General features: G+C 49.5%; 1 protein-coding gene across 2 annotated transcripts in view; it reads right to left on the bottom strand.

The window, feature by feature from the left end:
• Nucleotides 1–19,265, bottom strand: part of LOC144128780 (uncharacterized) — a 184,413-nt gene that overhangs the window by 75,910 nt on the left and 89,238 nt on the right. For both annotated transcript variants that reach the window (XM_077662475.1, XM_077662476.1), the window contains exon 2: nt 3,995–4,158. The gene's annotated coding sequence lies outside the window, so the exon portion shown is untranslated. The remainder of the gene's footprint in view (nt 1–3,994; nt 4,159–19,265) is intronic.

Here is a 19,265-nt window from a genome sequence, read left to right as displayed (position 1 = left end):
GGTAGAAAATTAAAAGTGCGCTTACCCGTTAGAAACGCGCACATGCACGTGCAATATTGAGGACCATGTGTGCCAGGTAAAAAACTCAGTTCTCGCAAACTTACTCGTGCAATGTGCTGTTGACTCTTCAATGTCCAGGCCACGCTATTCAGTTTGCGTCTACACGTCTAGTTACTTCTCAAGTGTCGGAGTTATAAGCTTGCGTACTAAACGCCTTTCCAGCCCTCTCAGAAAACGCTCCCATTTTTCAAGCTTCTTTCCTTGCTTATGTACGATAATTTATGCATTTTTGTACAATAACGACCCTCCGTCTGGTCTCTCTTCAGACTGCAAATATACCTACTGGACTGCTGACCTCACCCTCGAAATGTTTGAGTTGATCGTTATATCAATACGTCTATTTGCACTTGCTTGCTGGAAGAGAGCATTGTAACACACTCACTGCCTGCCTTCCACGAGAACTGTCATGTAATTTATCGGAAAGCATAACTGCGGGAATATATCGTGAGGGCCACGTGAAAATGATTAACGACACGGAAGGCCGCAATACGTATATAACAGTGAGGGCATCATTCGGTATCCATTTTTGGCGCTAGGTATAACGGTAACCTTACTTACATGTTCGCGGGCTTGTGTTCAGAATATCGATCACTGTGTTTATTTTCTTTTCTCGCGGGAAGTACCGCAAAGTTCGATCGAAAGCACACCAGATGTTTGAACTGCAATGCACAAATGAAGAGACGCGAGGACCAGACGTTCGTCGCAGTGTCGATCACTGGAAAGTAGCTCGGGCAGACGATTTACCTTTCTGTCGAGCATCCTATTTAGAGCGTCCCAGCTCTGTAACAACAACTTCAAGAGTGCTGAGGCACTTAGGCTTAACACCGCCGAATCTTTTAGCGCGGTGCACAGACGTCTCGGTACATACATTGCGCGTTTGTTCCCTGCTCTTGCATGCCGTTACCAGATTGTTCGTAAGGAAATCGACGATGTGTGAAACACTAAGCACAAGAAAAGCGACGGCAAACAGAAGTTGCCGTACCGCATGCTTTCAGACGACAGTAACCCTGTACCAAAACTAGTCCAACAAATAATCCCGCTCAAGATCGAGGAACAGGACACGCAAAGGTAACGCCGCCGACGCATGCATGGGCGCGTATGGGATTTGCGCGAGAACGGCAAGGGAGACAACAACAGTCCCGCCTACGCGTTCATTCCCATATATATATCTGGCGGAAGATCAGATGCGGAGGCGCGGATCTCCCCGCCTCCCTCCAACGCGCTGTTTCCTTTCTCGAAACGAGAACAAACACCCTGCCACCTCTGTACACGGGTCGCCATCGATTTTGCTCCGATGGACAAGCATCAAAAACTGCCAGCGTTGCTTTACCCCCATCCATGTATCTCGGGAGCCTTTCACCCTGTCCTACCTCACTTTTCCTTCGCATTCATTTGTATTCGTTCTATCGTCGCCAGCCCGCAAACTTTTCGCTGTTACCAGCGAGCGGAAGGCGGAAAAGAAGAGAAGAGCACAGAAAGCGAAGATTGGTGAATAGACAAGGAACGAAGGAAAAGGGCGCGGGGGGGGGGGGGGGGGGGGGCACAATGGCAGTCTGGTCTTTCTTGACGGATCTCTAAGTCTTTGCGCGGCTCTCCCCGGCCGTGTTTAGGCAGAGTCCTCTTTCTCTGTCTTTCTTTCATGCTCGTTGGCCTTTCCGCGTCATTCGTTTTGCTCGGAAATGAGAGCGCCAGGAAAGAGAGAGAGCGATGAAAACAGAGGCAGAATCCGGCCGAAAAGGGGGCAATCCCCAGCCTTTGCCAAGGTGCCGGGAACCTACGGAGAAATTGAGAGAGGTGCAGGCAAACCTGCACGGCAGAGAAGAAGGAGCGGCAGCACAGCAAACTACTCGCTCGAAAAAGAAAAAAAAAATAATAAAGACGCGAAGGGGCAAAGCGGGCCCGCGTCTCAGGAATACTGATCACGCGCGCCGGGTCTGGAGCGCAAGCCTACAAATCCTCGCGAGACGAAAAGCTACTTGGAGCCGGCGCGCCGCCGCCCGGGCTCCGGCTGCCCTCCCCCTCCCGCCCTTCTTCTCCCTCTTCGAAGGATGCTGCTCCTCTTCCTCCTGCCCCTCCCTACGGCTACGTGGCTCAGCCGACCGGAGCGAGGCTATTGTGTTCCGGCGTGGGGTCCGGACGCGCCTTGATTCGCTAAAACCCGGCGCCGTTTATCTGGCGAATCGCGACTGCCAACGGCCGCATTCAAACCAATTCGCGGTCATAATCTCGCAGTCCGCCCGGGCAGCTGCTGGGGGAAAACGGACGAGCCGAGTTTGCCAGGTTCTTTTTCCGAGGAAGAAGCGCCTGTTTGTTGACAAAGAAGGGCTTTCCGCCTAAGTGGTTTCCCCCACCGCGCTTTCTGCGGACCCGTACACGTACACGCGCACGCTTTGATTGCGCCAACTGCTTGTGCGAGGATTTCCAAAGGAGTGACGATGGTGATCAAGCGTTCAACAGACTGGTATACTATACGCTTCAGTAGATATCTTACAGTCAAAAGATCATTTTTCTGAGAATAAACGCCGGATAAAACGATGGGGTTGTGTATATGCCAAGGAGAGACTTCCTAGAAGACAACGGTTTTATGCCGCCTTGAATTGTGCGTCGCTCGGACGAACAGTCCGGAGATTTCACTCAGGATAACGGTGAAATTGTCGAAGCTGGTGAAATGTTGAAAAGATGGTAGGCCTACTGGCTTTGCTCGTGATTATAAAACATGTACCAAAGCTTTTTTTTAGTCTAATTAAGACACACAAACACCTTCTTTCACGCTTTCCCATTTATCCTGCCGGAGATGAGTATTAAAAAGAAATGGCATATATCTTTGAAGATGCTTCCCTATGATGAGATAGGGAGCACAGAACTGGCGGTTTTGACAAGAGTTTATATTTAAATTGCTAAACAAAATCAAGCCGGAACCGACGGTAGCATTGTGCTGTGTTAAAACTTCACGACTCTCCAAGTACTTGGGCTACGTCGCCTGAAGATAAGCTGCACTTTATCATGATAAACAAGACTGGGGTAATACGTAAGGCGCCTAAATTATTTTCTCTCGTAACTAGCCACACTCCTTACACGGTTTAACCATGTTTTCTCATCATCTCTTCAAATGTTTTGAGAAGGCAGACTGCCGCTATCCTATCACTGGCGCGGCCATCGGCAGCGCCCCTGCCGATAAAAACGGTTGTTACGAACTGTGATAGATATCACCTCTCTTATTTTATTAGCAGTATTTTGAAAACCATGTTAGGGCTCTCAACTACAGTCTTACTAAAACGTCTGCTTCTTGGTTAATGTCACGCTCATTATTGTGGCTGCATGCCGCCTATAGGCGGCGCGGGAGTCGTCGTGTCCCTGATGTTAGGGTTTGCAGACGCCTAATACCAAGAGAAAGACCAGTCCCATACGGAAATGTTAGGTTTTAAATTGTCGTGCCATGTTTCTCAGCGCTACAATCGGTTAGTCTACTATAGGCGAGAAGCTTTGGGTTGACGCAAAAAAACTTCAGCCAGTGAAAGTCAGTAGACTTTGCCTTTAACTTAGTGATATACTGCAGTATTGACTTTTTTGACTTCTGATATGTTATGCGTTGTCTATATAGGATAAAACAATGAAGCGCCACTAAATGTTTAGAGGTCACCAGCTAAATGTTCTCTGTTACGTGGCTGCGACGAGACGTCAGTATGTAACCGCTTTATACACATAATAGCGGTAGGCTGTTAAAATCAAACTGTGAAAATCGCTCCACCGGCATCGCAGGAACTGAGTAATGTTGACTGCCGCGCAACGTAGCCATCGTGTCTCATTTTATTTCGACAGCGTAGAGTAAACAATACGACAGTAAACAATCAAAATAAACAAAAATGAAGAATATAAAAATACGAAGCGCTTGCTTCCACAGGTCGAGAAGTTTGGTTCTGGCCGATCAACTCACGTTTACGGTGATCGGCGCGAGAAAGGCGCTTCACAGCCAATCATCCGGGCATGGCTCCTGGGGCGGAGAGCCCGGAAAGAACACTGCAATGCCGTAGCTCGTTGGGCTCGAAGAACTTTTCAGCATTGGCTTCCAAAGCAAGTGGGCGGTCAGTAGAACGTCACCTGCAAATGCATAAGAGGAAGAAAAGAAAATGAAAAAGAGGCGTGAGCAAGCCGCAAGTATTGAGGAAAAGTCTTACTTTCTCTGTCTTGCCAACTAGAATTATCACAGATCGAATTTCTCTTCACCGCGTATCCTGTAGGTCATTACTCGCCGTTTTTCTCATACAGCACCGTCGTTTCGCCTCGGCAGATATCGGCGCTTTAGTTGTCTGGATCTAGATTGTTTTATTCCACGGTCTCGCTGGCGTAATTTATAATGTTCCAAGAGTCTTTTGCTGGCATGAGTCGAAGAGGCAACATACTCGTACTTTGCAGAATGCGCAAGATTCTCCTTAACTGAAGAGCATATGGGGAAAGAAACTTCAAGAAGAAAAAAAAAAGAAAGAAAGCTGAGTGCAGTCGTCTGAGATGGTAAGCCACCTCATTTCGATGATAAAATGATATGGCTTAAAATAGGCACTTCTGTGTTACGGAACGCTTGGCGGACGACAGTGCGAAATACTTCAGTAGCTGCCTGGCCGTGAATGCCACAGAGCAGACCAACTACGCTTTAAAACTTGCCAACGGGAACTGTATGAGCGACAACGTCAATCCATCGGTATAGTTAACGGCTTGAGCGAATCGAATGAACCGCGAATGGAGACGGGTCGTCCGCCACACCGGGTTGCCTCACGCTTTGATGAACAACTTCGCCCCGCGCGTTTCAGCGGCACTCCTTCAAAGGCGGAGTCGCTGCGGCGCACGGAAAGGCGCCAACACTGGCTGAGCGATGGCGCACGAGCTGCCCTGGAGAATCCCAGAGCACGTAGGACTCCCTCTCCTGCGTCGTGTGTTTTTATACGCGCGCGCCGTGAACGATTTGACACCGGAGACGAAAATTGGCCGTGATCCGTTTCGGCTCTCTCTCGCGTGCGCGAGAAGAGGAGACGTCCCGTGGCCGCGGCGGCTCCATCACTGCGACGCATGGCGAGAAAGTAAGCAGACGAAAGCGCTTCTTGTTTTCGTCGGCGGCCATCTGCGATCGGGAAGAAACAAACACCACCAGGACCGAAATCGTCGGGCTATCCGGTGCCTCTCTGGGGAAATACGATGCATCCGATGCGTTCGCGTGCCGTAATTATGAGCGATGCGCGTTATCGCGACGTCCCAGTCGGCGGCGACCGCAGCGCCACCAGCGTCGGCTCGGTGCGTGATTAGCCGAAGCCTGGTCGCCCGAAAGAATGAAACCCTCTCGCGCTCCGCACTCTATAGCTCTCTGATACTGCCATGCTTTTCCCCGAATGCAAGAGTGAAAGGAAAGGAGGCCATATATAAGATCCTGTTCCACGTCGCTCGTATACAAGCCGAGCCAGTGGCAAAATTTCCTTTTAGTGACTGCAAATATCCTTGTTCTTAGTGCAGGACGGCTGTATGATGGAGCTTTGTAGGCCGCCGAACTATAAACATTTTATTGTTTGCCAATCTCAAACCTTTGAAAAAAAACAATAACTACAGGCGGCAACTCGAACAAGCGGAGTAAATATAAACTCTCTCGGAGTTAAGGCTAAGGAATGAAAAAAAATTGTATGCATTACAAAATAGTTTTGAAAGGTATAAAATTAAAAATCGAGTATTCTTCACTGCGGCGCGATCTTTCTATCGGCTGGTGTGCTTGGTGTGCATGGATCGCACTCTGATCCATGGTTGCGGTTATCGGCTCAACTTCAGAAACATCTGTTTGTGCAAGCCGGAATTCTATGCATATGCATCGCACCTCGCCGCATTAGCTTTGAATTAATGCGCTGGCCTGTTCGCACAAGCCGGGAAGAATTGAAAGCATCACCTCGCCTCAGCCTGCGTTCCCTCGAGGAAAATCAATTCACAAAAGTGAAGAAGCGCACGAAATGTGATACTCTAAGCGCATGGCCTTGCGTGTGTTTCGTGTCGAGCGATGGTTGTTTGCAGAGAGAGAGTAAATCCTCTGCTTACTTTTTTTGTCAGCGCAATATTAACCCCTGAGTAGCTCGGTGGCTCGTCGGATTAATGCGCATTTAAACAAACAAAAATTTCCTTTCACCTATAATCTGGGACATCGTTTCTGTTACTCGCATATTTTTTAGCATGTTTGCTTATGCATATACGTCCTGCCAATTCTTTAACAATATCAAGCGAGTGTCGATCAACTGGCACCGAACACTCTTTTGCAATGCGGAGTGGTGAAACAGGCGGTAATTGCCAAACATTTTGTGCACATGAGCACTTTGTGCGCATAAATCTGATTTTAAAAAGAAAATAAAGAGAGGGGGACAGGGAAACACAGAGTATTAAAAGTATCTTCATTTTTATAAAACATTGCTTGGTAAGAAAGGATCTGAATAAAACAAAATTGCTATCACCTTAGCGAAACATCCAAATCCTTCCGCAAAAAACACCGAGTCTTATATGTTGACAAATATGATACTCTCATGCAAAATAATACGCTACTGAATTTCACTAACAGTGTAAGAAACAAACAAACATTGATGTTTGTTTTTTTCTTTTCAGCTTTCATAAAGATATTCTGGAGCCGATAGAACAGACCGCCACGTAAAAGCAGACGACCGGAAAAATAAAGAGCATGCATTACTAGAAAACACCGGATAGAAATATCGGATAACTACCATATTTATCGTGATAGGCTTAATGGCGTAGATCGATTCTTTTTCTTCCCATTTTTTTTTTGTTTTTGCGTAAAAATAATTCGACCGCTCAAATTCTTTTTTTTTTCATTATTGGAACCTGCAATGACTTGCGGTTCCGGGCAGGGCTCAGTTTATTTCTTTAAGAGCATTATTTGAATCCGACATTAAGTTCAAGTGAAATTCCACAAATACGAGCGCGCAGTGTTTAAATAGCGGCATATCACTGACGACTTTCGCATTCTGTGCTCGCGCTCTCATTAAAGCGATGTTTTTTCTTTGTTATTTTTGCCTTGGCACTTCCTTTTCCCCCCTTTTTCTGTCGCTCGTCTGCACAACGGCTCCAAAAAAGGTGTCAAAATATTCGCGTTCTTTCTTCTTGCGTGCCACTGTTACCGGCTGCATTATGTTAAACTGCGTTCACAGTATTAGAAAACATTTTAAAAGGGCGCAGCTTTCCCTTCTCAAGCGCCCACCAGTACACAGAACGTTTTGCTGATTGAAGACCTCATTGAACGTGACGCGGAGGTTAAAATGGCACGTCGAAGCCCTCGCGCTAGTTTAACAACTTGTCCTTTCCTGCTGTTCGCAACACGCCAGCCTCGAGCGAAGACACAGCGTAGAAGCGCTCATAAACGTTGTTCGCCCGAGTGCTCCTGTCATGTCACAGGCATGGCAGGTTGTAAACGCCGCGCTCAGTTTTTATCTCTGTTTTGTTCTTTACCACGTCGCGAAGGTCACGGAGGCTTCTGCGCCGCTTTGCTATATACAGCACGGCGAAAAAGTTCCTCGTTCCGTTTTTATTAACGCGCTTTACAAAACAAGCAAGAAAATCATTCCTTTCACACACACACACACACACACGCAACCGTAGCCGCCTCTCGCTTCCTCTCGGCAAAAAAGAACCGCGCAGCCGTGTGTGATGACAGCCTCAGATCCAAGATCGAACGCCCCGTTTCTCCGTATAATATACGGACCGCCTCCGAGCGCGCTCGCATTTTGGGGAGCGTCGCTTTGGCGCCAAAAACAAAAGAAGCGGGAATCGAGCAAGACGGAGAGGTGTAATATCCGAGGAGGAAAAAGCGGCGAAGGTGTCAGCGAGAAAGAGAGAGAGAAGCTAGTCCGCCGGCCTACAAGACGCATGGTGGTTGCTGATCTTGTTGCAGCAACACACCGGGCCCCATTCTCTTTTCCTTTCTTCGTTCACTCCCCTTTTTTTTTCCTTTCTTCCCTTCCTGTCGCCATGCAGCCTCGGGAGGATCAAGTACGACGACGCCGGCTCTGCCGCCCGAGGCGCCGAGCACTGAACGAGCACCGAAGAAGCAAAGGAAGAATGAATAAGAAAGGGAAGCAGCTCCCCATCTCCAGGGGAAGCAAAAAAAAAGGGGGAAAGAAAGCCCGAGGTGACACCGGGGCGCCAAAAAGGGACTCACACCCACCGACAAGAAAGCTGGGCGGCGCGCGTCCGGGAATTGCCCCGAAGCCAGGGGAAACTCACACCCGGCGCTGCCGTCGCGTCGACTTTGATCTGAAAAACAGTTCACACGGGAGGAGGCCGGGGCGGAGTGCGAGTCGACGCAAAACAAAGCCGGCGCAGTAGGCAGGAGAGCGGGCCGGCGTTAAACAAAAGGGAAAAGAAAAAAAATTGGCGCGCGCGGCCGAGCTGGTGGTAGAGGGGGAGGGGAGTAAACCTGGCGATCCGGGGGCAACCCCCATAGGTCGACGGCTTATTTTACCGCCTTATCGACTTTCTCGCGCTACCACGTGTTTACCTGGTCCCGTTTTTCCTTCCATCTTCGGTTTCTCTTTTCATCTCCTTTCAGTGAGAAAGGGAGAAAAAAACGTAGAAACGAAGAACAACGACCAACATAGCTCACTCGAAGATGGCTTCACCTTCTGGCCTCTTCCTTTTTTAGACGGTTTTGGGCTGCCGATTTCTTTTTTTCTTGCTTTGAAAAACCACGCCGTAGAAAATGGGGGAAAGGGGGGGGGGGGGGCGCCAGCAAGCGATATACACGAGACAGCGTCGGCGAAAATACTAGTGGAAGCGGTGTTTATTTATGGCTGAAAATTTTTCAATAGCTGGACCCAATTGCCGGAGTAAAAAAGGGCTGCTGCGCGCAAGGCTGCGAGTCAGGTTAAGAAGGGCCTAAAACAGCTGAACTATGGAAGCTATAATATCGAAAATCCGAACGTCCGCGCCCGGGAGCTGCCGGCGTTCTGAAGGCCGGATCAGAGTAAAAGACGTGAAAGAAAGAACTGGCGTACCTTCATTACGGTTGGACCGATGCTGAGACCATTTCGCCATTCTTGCCTTTTCTGTTTTTTGCTTACACCACTCGGTCTCAGGACTCTGTGTCTAGTGCTGCTCACTCGACTGATGAACCAATACCAAAGAAAATGTGCTTGTGTGCGTGTGGGTGAAGCAGGAATGCCTGAGGCTTGGTTTCTGTTCCAGGAGAGGCAGCCTGCCGTTTCTCTTTTCACCCTATAACTTCTATAATGGGGCCCTTTAGTGACACCGAGGGCGTCCTTTTTCTTTACCTAATTTTTGAGGCGTTTGTTTTACCCCTAGCGCACGCGTGGCGCTTGTATTTCGCAAGGGGATGGTGATGCCATAAAATGGCTGCAGTACCGGTGGCTCCCGCACCGCTCTCTGCCTTCTCTAAGGCAGGCCATAAGACATGAGATTCGGGCTAAGAAAATGGGCTGTCGATGGCTATAAATGGGATCTGGCGGTCTCAACATTTATTCTCAGCGAGACTCGCGGGGTCCTTTTCTCTTCAGCTCGAATACGCTTGAGAACGATAGGAAACTTTTCAGCGCACATTCCTGCAGGCATCAAGGGTCACATTCGCAGAAATTTTCTTTGTGTATGCATAAAACTTGCAAGCGCAAGAGGCCGCCCCACAGGCGCTCACCAATCACGGAGGCCGTTGGGACCGCATAGCCCGTCCATGATAGCTGGTGAAAAAGGCACTGTCCAGTCACGAACCGCACTGTGTGTATATGAGAAGTTTCTTGCGTCGATTTCTTGAAGCAAACGCTCACCACGATCGAAAATTTACGAAATTTCTTTTCCTCACAGCTACGCGGCAAGTGCACAACCTTAGTGTCATTAAAAGGTCAAAAACGCAGGCTTCCTGGGGCATTTATAGATGATCACTTAGCGGGGGGGGGGGGGGGACATTTTACACAACTACTGAACCGACTCAGAGCCCTGGTGTAGGCATGTGTTGTGCGTGAACTTTAAAAGTTCGAAAAGTGCCCATGTCATGGAGAAAATGGAGAATACAATGTGCCTATAACATTCATGCGGCGGCCAGTAAGCTGAATTTCATATTTTCTGCCCACATTTGACAGCACTACAACCTGTGCGAACAAGTAAATGGTTAAACTGGTTGGCATAGCAACCTCATTCTTACTTCTACAATTTTATCAAGTCACAACGAGTGTTGTCGCGTTTGTGCGCAGAAGAAACAGTCTCGCGGAAAGAAGAAATGCCCGCGGAGGAAGTTTTGATAGTTAGGATATTTTGACAGTGTTCACTTCTAACTGCCGTCCCCTCTATCCGTTGCAACCAGCAGTCGTCGGAAACTGCACAGCAGTGTAACGGTGACCATCTAACTGAACGCAGCTGCTTTTTTCCGGGTTTCTTTAACGTCGCACAGCGCGCGGGCGCTTGTGTATTTAGCCTCCATACACTGGAAAATGATCGTTAGTAACTAATAGGCGGTGTCACGCCTTTTACGCCACTTATGTGCTGCTTATGAGCTGAAAGCACCGTTTTATTTAAATCGAATAATCGTGCGAAACGCTAATGTCTTCCCCACACTTTTCGGCTTCCAGTCTTTCTTTCGAGCGCATTCAAGGCTGAAAAAAAAAAAAAAGAAATCTAGGCCTTGGGAAGCAGAGAGGTCCTGCTCGTGAAAAAGAAAAAAAAAAGAAGGCCAGAATATTCGGGCGCACGAAACACACGCGACTGATGGAACCACGGCCATTTTTATAAACTATGAAGATTACATGCAGCAAGCGCAAGCCATCAAGTGGGTCGCGTGTAACTACAGGTTGGTACTACGGGCGGAGCCACCACACGCATTTTCGGGAGTAAAAACGTCGCGTACTGCACGAAAGGAAATTGCCGGCTCTCTCGCCACCCCATGTTCACATTACCAACGCTTATTATTAAAGCAAGAAAGACTGCTGTATGAATCTGCACGTCGAATAATTTATTTGGCGATATTTCTGGCGGCACAGCCGACAGGGACTTCCAGACTCGTAATAAATGCCGGCGGCGTATTTTTCGTTTTGCATGCGTTTTAACGAAGCTGCAAGACTAATTGGTTTTTTTTTAATCGCTGTGCAACTGTTAAAGCGACTAGCCGTTGTCATTAATATCTAGAAATGGTTTTCAAGCATCTACGGCGCGGCTCATTTTCACAGATTTTTGATACCGACTTCCTAAAGTGAAAATTTAGACGACACACTGTTTTTTTTTTTTTTACCCCATGAGCTCTTGTCTGCCACACACATCTGTGTTTGTATCACATCCGCACGGATCCAAGCGACAGTACTAAACCGCTGCCTGGGCGTACCATTCTGCAAGCATCTTCTTCTACCTACGAATATTTGTGTAGACCATATATCCGCTTCGGCACAGGAAAATAATCATAAGTTATTAACCAAAACAGTCACATTCATATTAATTTAGTTCTTGCTCTTTCCACAAAACCTGCGAGGCGCAAAGAAGCGAAAGCTTGATAGCCCATGCCGCTTACAGAAATAATCTCTACCGTTACGATCTAAAGCTGAGGAATATGGTGAAGGGAATGTTGCGCTCCGTCCGTTTTATGCGATATAGCATTACAAGCCTCATCGGGAAGGAAATGTGTCGGCGGAGCATTCCCATTGGCTGATTGTCTGGAAACAAGTGACGTCATCAGACTGGAGCGTTCCCAATTGCTGGAGGGAAGCGACGACAGCAGACCAGAAATGACGTCATTCCGGTAAAGGCATCAACAGCTGCTAATACTACCGTATTGCCAATACATAATAAAATTTTGCGTCCCTCTGATTTTTTTTTTTTCTCGAGCATCCAAATGTATGAACCTCTATAGGAGCTGCCGAATCTTTACTTTTAACGCTCTGTTCATTACAAATATTCGGAAGAATGAATTATTACGCGTGACATGTCCACCGAATAGAGCATCAACGACGCACATTCGGAATTTCCCGAACTGCCGTATTCTCTCCAAAGCCGGAAAGCAGACCCCGGTGAGCAAGAACGCTCTTCCGAGCCCATTTCCTTCTTCCACACTGGCGTATATGCGAGCCTCCTCCTTCTCTCCGTGTTCCGTATTCGAACCACGGCATGAGACGCTCAGTACGAATCAAGATGTAATTTTGCACATCGCTTCCTCTCTCGCAAGAATAAACAAGACCGCTGCTTCCGCTTTTCCTCTCTGCCTCGTCTCTTTCGGGACAAAATGGGCATAAAAGAGAATTTCTCGCACGTGTACAGTGAAGAGGGGCGACAGCGGGTGTTTCTGTTCGCTTCGAGACTGCGCCCAGCGAACGCGAATTCATGCCCGCCTGGCGCGAAAGGGGCGTGGAAGGCATCTCTGTCTCAATTTGCATCCCGAGCATGTTTACCGGGCCCGCGCTTCTCCCGATCGCCCTTCCGACCGGAAAAATGTAATAAGGAAGGCCTTAACCCCGCGCCATCTGTTGTTCGAACAGCAGCGAGCCGTTGGCGTGGTTTTGCATGCAAAAAGGCCCTCGAGCTTGGAAGCACCCGCGTTCGCCGCCACTTCTCCCAAGAATAACAAACGCACCCTCAAAACGCGGCTCTGCGTTCCGTCGCCGCGGTGAAAGATCAGTTGCGTTTCGAAACGATCGCCGATGCGGCCGGAAACGCATCATCGTCGCGCACGCGGAAAGAGTTGAACAAGAAATGCATACACAAACAGTCGAGGCGAGCAGCGAGGCTTGTGGAGTAAAAGGTGTTTTGGAAAAGGGGGGGGGGGGGGGGGGGGGGCTCAACACCAGCTGTATATAGTATGTATAAAACTGTGCAGCATTCGCAAAACCGTGCCTGTGCCTATACTGAGCTTTCCGCATACTGGGACAGTAACCGATGTGGCGAAACTTTGCCTATCGAAACACTGGCGTAGGGATTGGATAAATGGCAAATTAATCACCGAGTCTGCTTGCCTGCTGAGTGTTGTCTGAATATGGCTCCCCTCGGTTAGCAGGCGCTAGCTCTTGACTTGTAAACGTTGCCCGGTTTTTAGTTCGACCAATGTTCGGCGCCCTTATACCTCAGCAAAACTGCTCTTTTTTTTTTTCAACATTTTGCTGCTTCGTTGTGATGCGTTCGCCACGCGCGCAGCGTTCACATGTGAGTTCCAGGCGCTGTGAAAGTCTCAACAAGAATCAGAAGAAGCCGCGACTGGAACCTTTCGTCGCGACTCTCCAGACACCCCGATTCCTCGAGGGAAAAAGTAAAACTGAGAATAACAGCGCGGAAGTAAAGGAACACGGCGTGCAAGTTTTGACTCGACCCGGGACGTAAACGTTCTCCGCTCTCGCGTTCCTCCTTCTGCTTCCCTCGTTTTGTTTCGTGGAAGCAGCGTACACGAAGCCGCAGAACAGGCCTAATTCGGTTCCATAACTCGGGCGACATCTGGAGGACGGGCCCGGAGGCATCAAGCGCACCTGCTGCTTCGACAATGAACGTCGCGTTCCCACACCCGGAAAACAGGCAACCCCTCGCGCCCACACGCACAGCAGGCCTCTACCCTTTCCCTCCAACGCGTTCTTTTTATTTTTACTTCTCTCTCTCTCTCTCTCTTTACTAGCGTAGGCGTTCTTGCCTCGGTGGCCTCGTTCCGTTTTCTTTCGAGTTTGGTTTTCCAAGATGCAGCCGCATCTCGAAGAAGCGCTTCAGCAATCTCGCCCCCGCTGCCGCCGAGAACGCCGAACCCCGTAGCTCGAAACTCTCAGCAGCGTGCCTGCGGGCTAGAGTGCCGCGGTTGTTCGAGCGCCTGCTGCCAACGGCGCCGCAGACCCGAGCCTTCGTCAACGTGTCGATGGCGTTCCACGAACAAGCTGCCGAGCGCAGCCGATTCTAGTCTTGTTCGGACGGCTTAACTATACGGCTTCGCCCGAGTGCCCGATCCCAGCAGAGCTCGGCTTTAGCGCGGTACAAGCGGCCCCTCCGGCGAAGTGTTCTTTTTTTCTGCTATTTTTGTTTCGCGGTTTCCGAGCACGCGTGCCGCTGTTCCGGTCATCGTGCCGTGCAGTACAAAGCTCGGAACGTTGTTCGACAAGCCGCGATGTAGCACCACCGCCGAGGTGTGGCTTCTCTCCAGCGTCTGTCGACGTAAAATGAGACGAGTGCTACGATCAAGCGATAAAATTACATCGAGTAAGAAATCATTTTGCAACTAGGCTTCCCGCTTTCGTGTCTGCCGTTCTTAGCCTTGACACGAAGCCAAAAGGTGACAGCAACTTTGCCAGCAATAAAGAAAAATTCGACTGCAGTCAGCTTACAGTTAACGTTTTACGCAATTCGACGCCAACTCTCCCTCTAGAGCTGACAACCAAGGCGATTGCCAGGGGAGAATTTTTCTGCGCTAAAGGAAGCCAAACATTTAACCTCCTTCAGCATGGGCTCTGGAACACGCATGTAGTGCAGTGAAGAGATGTTGTAGGCGCACCATATAATGATTAAAAGTTAAGCAAATACTAAGCTATATTTCCACAGTCGAGTGATCGGTACCCTCATTAAGAAGTTTGAGGACAAGTGGGAGAAGAGGCGTTGTCGCGCTGCGGGCTCCAATGCCTATGTCCTGTGCGACCGCAACCATCCTGCCTGCCTTGGCTAAAATTGTAACCACATTGCTCCACGTGATTGTTTGACACCGCCGGCTACACTTCCCATCTCTTGTTCTCTAGAAATTCTCTACTCTACTGGTTGTGCCTTTTTCCCAAGCCCATCTCTTCTAATGTGCGCCTGCGCCTGTGCAGCCACCGAAAATCGCCCCAAAAAGGACGCAAATATCCTGCAGACAAACTCAAATGCATCCGTTCCGCGAGCAGATGTTCTGCATATTTATTCACAGAGAAATTTAACTTCTGCGAACGTTTTCTTTTTTAAGGCGATAGCCTTTAATGGCTCATACTCGCGTCCGTCCGTTACATTTTAGGTCACGCGACCTTGTCCATCCGTTATATTTTAGGTCACGTGACCTTGTCCGTCCGTTACATCCTAGGTGACGTGACCTTGCCGCGTGATCACAACCTGCCAACTGGACTGTGAGCAAACTGCCCACTGTGGCGGGTGGTGTGATCCGCCGCCAAGCAACAACTGCGTATGCGCAGCGTGACGTCACCGCTCAAATTCAAATCAGTGCAATGAGTCGCAAACGTCGTTCGCCTTCGCGCAGTTAAGAGGTATCTAAGTTCCTCCAAAGAATTTTTGTACAGTTGAAGGATATCCATTTTCCTTTATTAGTACCATATATCACTGATTACTACTGCCATGTGCCGATGTTACACTCAAGCGACTTCGGCAGTCTGCACATAATCTTCTCGAACAAACCTGCCATAATCTTCTAGAGCATTATAATACACTACAAGACTGTCCAAAGTTTATTATGTTTTAGGTTTGCTTATTTTCTTAATATCGCTGTTAATGAGACTGTTCAATAGAGCGCGAAAAAAAAATTGCGCTGCCAACGTCGAATACTCCTTCTTATTTGATTTTTCCTTGTAGACGGTTTCTGTATTATCCCAGAGGTGACCGCATATGTATTACGCTAAAACAAAAATGAGCAAAGTAACATTATCGCGTTTATAGCCGATGTTAAAAAAGTTGGTGTCGGCCTTATATTGCAAAACCTCATCTGAAACATAAGGTTCTTCCTTCCTATGCAGCCCAATTCTCAACTTCTCTCACTGCGCCGGGATCTACACACGCCAAGGCAGACATTGCTTTCTCCCTTTAATCAAGCGTATGAACGTTAGCAATGCCTGGCGTCAGAGTGAAGTGCCCTCAGCTCTTGATCACTAATTACTTCCTTTCATGGACGCATTGATCGATCTTTACGCCCGGAGACAATCTATCTCTCGCAGACAGGCAGCAGCCACGTACTTGCTGCGCACACAATCTCGGGACATCTGAGGTCGGGGTCTGCACATTTTGTGCTCTTCCTTACCGGTGTGTATCAAGGAGCCAATTCCCTACTTCCGTTACGGAATAACTCGGCATCGAGAAGAGAAAACCAGAGAGCGTAGAATAGAATAAAAGAAAGGAAAAAAAGAACTTCAGCATTACCGAGGACGCGAAGGATCTGGTTCCTCAATACCGGATATGCGACCTTCTGTTTTCCGTTAGTCAGGTAACGGCTAACCACAGCGACGATTTTATCCCTCGCAGTTCCCTCGCATTTTCTGATCCAGCCGCTGCGTTATAGCATCAAAAGTAAGGCCACTTAACCACCGCAGTGAGCATCAAAAGATGTCCTTTTTCATCAGGGTACATGCGCGAGGCGTCCTCACAAGAAAGGCATAAAAGGCAAAAGTAAAAACAATGGGAATGTGCCTCCGAGAGACCCGGTTTGATGAGCAATGCACCTGAACGCGATCGTGCGAGCCTCGCGGGTGTAATGAAAGGCAAGAAAAGCGCGCACGACTCCTTAACAAGTCAGGGAGCAAGTCTGAACATCCTTCCAAAATGAACTTCTTGGCGTCGCCCCCGCTGGAAGCCACGCGGCCGGCGGCAGCGCTCGCTTTGTATGCACGGCGACTTGGGCGCGCACGGCTCCCAATTCGGGTGGAAAGAAACGCCAAGGAGAAAACACTGGCGTGTACGCATGAGGGCTGATCGCGGAGCACACACGCACAAGCTCGCGTGCGCGCAGGGGAGCGGAAAGGGAGAGCGGTGGTGGGCGGTCGGGTCCCGGCGAATGGGTCCGTAGAGAGAGAGCCCGGTCGGTCGCTGCAGTGCGATTGGGAATGCTGCTTGCTGCTGCGGCGGTGGCGATGTGTGTGTTGCGCCTTGCCTGTCGGCAGCCGCCGGTCAAAGGTCAGTGGACCGTGTCCCTGGGAAACGCCAACAGGCGGCTCCCCCTTTCGACGCGCTCGAGCGCGCAGCTAGCAGCAGTCAAGGTCCGCCGCTGCACGCCAAAGAAGGAGCTCGCCCGAACCGGAAGCCAGCCGGCCGGGCCGCCCGGATGCTGGCTGTGTTTGTCTTTCGTCCTTCCTCCTCCTCCATCCTTTGTGGAAGTTGTTTGCGCCTCTGCTTTGTGTCTCAGTAACGCGAACGTTCGGGTTGCGGTGAAGGAGGCCCGGGCAGTTTCTGACCTTTGGAATGTTCTTCGCTGCCGCCTTTGGGTCGCCTGGGAGCGGATGCCCGGTTGAGATATCCGCCACGTTAAGAACGCCATCTTCGGACTCGCGCGCCTTTTGGAATCCCACGAAAGTGAAGGGGGTGACGACGGATACGGTTGGTCAGTCAAGCAATGTGCGTCCAACATGGAACCAATGGGTTGATATGATAGTACGGCTGTGAGTGTGAAGAATGAACCAAAACAAAGAACAGGTCGAGAGGTTTGGGAACTTCCTCGGAGCTGTTTCCCAAGAACGGAGCTGCGGTTAGCAGTTTTCCTAATTGTGTTCATTGTTTTGGTGAGGTACTACATTCGAGGACCGCAGTCTCTTGACAGTGTGCTCAATAAAAAAAGCTGATAGTTCTATTGTCAGCCATCGGCTGAAAACCACAATTGCGGAGGTGAAAGAAGGAGGTTTTGACTTTCACCACCACAAGTGTGGTCTCCAGTCGGCGGGTAGTAATGCAACTGTCGATTTCGTTTACGGAGCACGCGGTCCGGACAATTTTGTCCTCGACTGTAAATGTGAAGTGTTCTCGAGAAGCAGTACAGGCCAACAGTCTTTTCAGTACACAAAGCGGAGATTAACGGTGGCCTTCCACTGCTGTGTTCGAATAAGTAAATGCTCCGCGTGTAATACTGCAGTACTGAGTGTGGACATAAATGCCATAGAAACATGGAACCACATCCCTGATAAAAGAGGAGTTCACTCGACAGCTAAACCAGCTTCTTCATTTTGATCATTAATTTCGCTCTAAGAACAACTATGAATGCGAGCCGTTTAACCGGATAACTAAGTTAAAACGTTAAAACACAAATATGAAGTAGAAGTTTCCTACTTGAATGAATACAAGAGTGCACCGTTTGCGTTTCAATACAGGATTAGTGCTTAGGGTCCAAATTTACAAAGCTGTTTCTACATGCAGCGAAGCACCCGAGACAGGAACAAGAGAGATACAAGGTATACAGAAACGCGCTTGTGCGCTGGCTCTGGAAAGTATGCCAAATTAACTACACCAACAGCAAGTGCTAAAATTCTGTATGTAAGACCGATTCGTGCCTGGCGTTCACCTCGGCGGTAATTTAATCACCGTCGCGACTTGTCAGAGCGTTATAATTATAGACCATGGAGAATTCCCTGCAGAAGATGGATGCCGCCAGCCAGTAAACATCTAGAAACGCGAAGGCAGTCGCACGTTACGTTATTTTTTAATAGCTGCATCTTCTCGCTGGCCGGGTGACACCATGCACTGTCAACCGCAAGTGCTCTAGCCTATCACGTAGCATTAACACGTCTGACTTTGTGCGCTGAGCACCGTATTGACTGCTGGAATCCTTAGCTTTCGCTACTCTGCGCGCTTAAAACAAGGCGAGGCTAATGCAACAATAAAGCGTTTAACTGAATCGTTGGCGAACACACATCTAACGAAAACTTTCATCTCACACGAAACAGTTTTCCGGCCTCCCGTTGTTTTGGTCAGCCCAGCAGTTTTTCTGACCTCGCTTCGTCGTCCCCTCACTCCACTGCGGAAATGGCTCGCACAGTTCCGGCGCTTTTCTCACAAAGCAGCCACCATTAAATCCGCCACGAACTCTTGTGTTTGCCCGCGCAGCTCCGCGGAGGGCCGTGGCTTCTTCGCCCCACTTTGTAGGCGGCGGGGGAATGAGGAGGAGGAGGAGGTGGAAGTCTCGCGGCTGCTGGCCCGGTCATCCCCGGTCTCATTTAAGGCGCGGGGAATACGGCCCCGTCACGGCGCGAGGACACTTCGCCACGCGACCGCATCGCTTCCTGCTCGGCTCTAATAGCGCGCGGCCAAGCCGAGAGCTGCATTTTTAATGGTCGCGCTCTGCGCCCCACACTTCGCGGCCCGCCGCCGGTCGCGGCAGCCGCAGCGACGAGGCCGAGAGCTCATTCAAGCGAGCGGCGGCTATCGGGGTGCGCAGACTTTGGACCACCGTGACGCGGCGAAGCGCTTAAGCACGCGGAAACGACGGCAAAGAAACGCGCGCGCCCAACTACAAAGCCGAGATTACGTGGCGTATATATGTAGCGACT

This window comes from Amblyomma americanum, chromosome 4 (genome assembly GCF_052857255.1).
Source record: "Amblyomma americanum isolate KBUSLIRL-KWMA chromosome 4, ASM5285725v1, whole genome shotgun sequence".
Classification (NCBI taxonomy): Eukaryota; Metazoa; Arthropoda; class Arachnida; order Ixodida; family Ixodidae; genus Amblyomma; species Amblyomma americanum.
The sequence above is the reverse complement of the archived record's forward strand: the minus strand, read 5'-3'. Positions and strand labels throughout refer to the sequence as shown.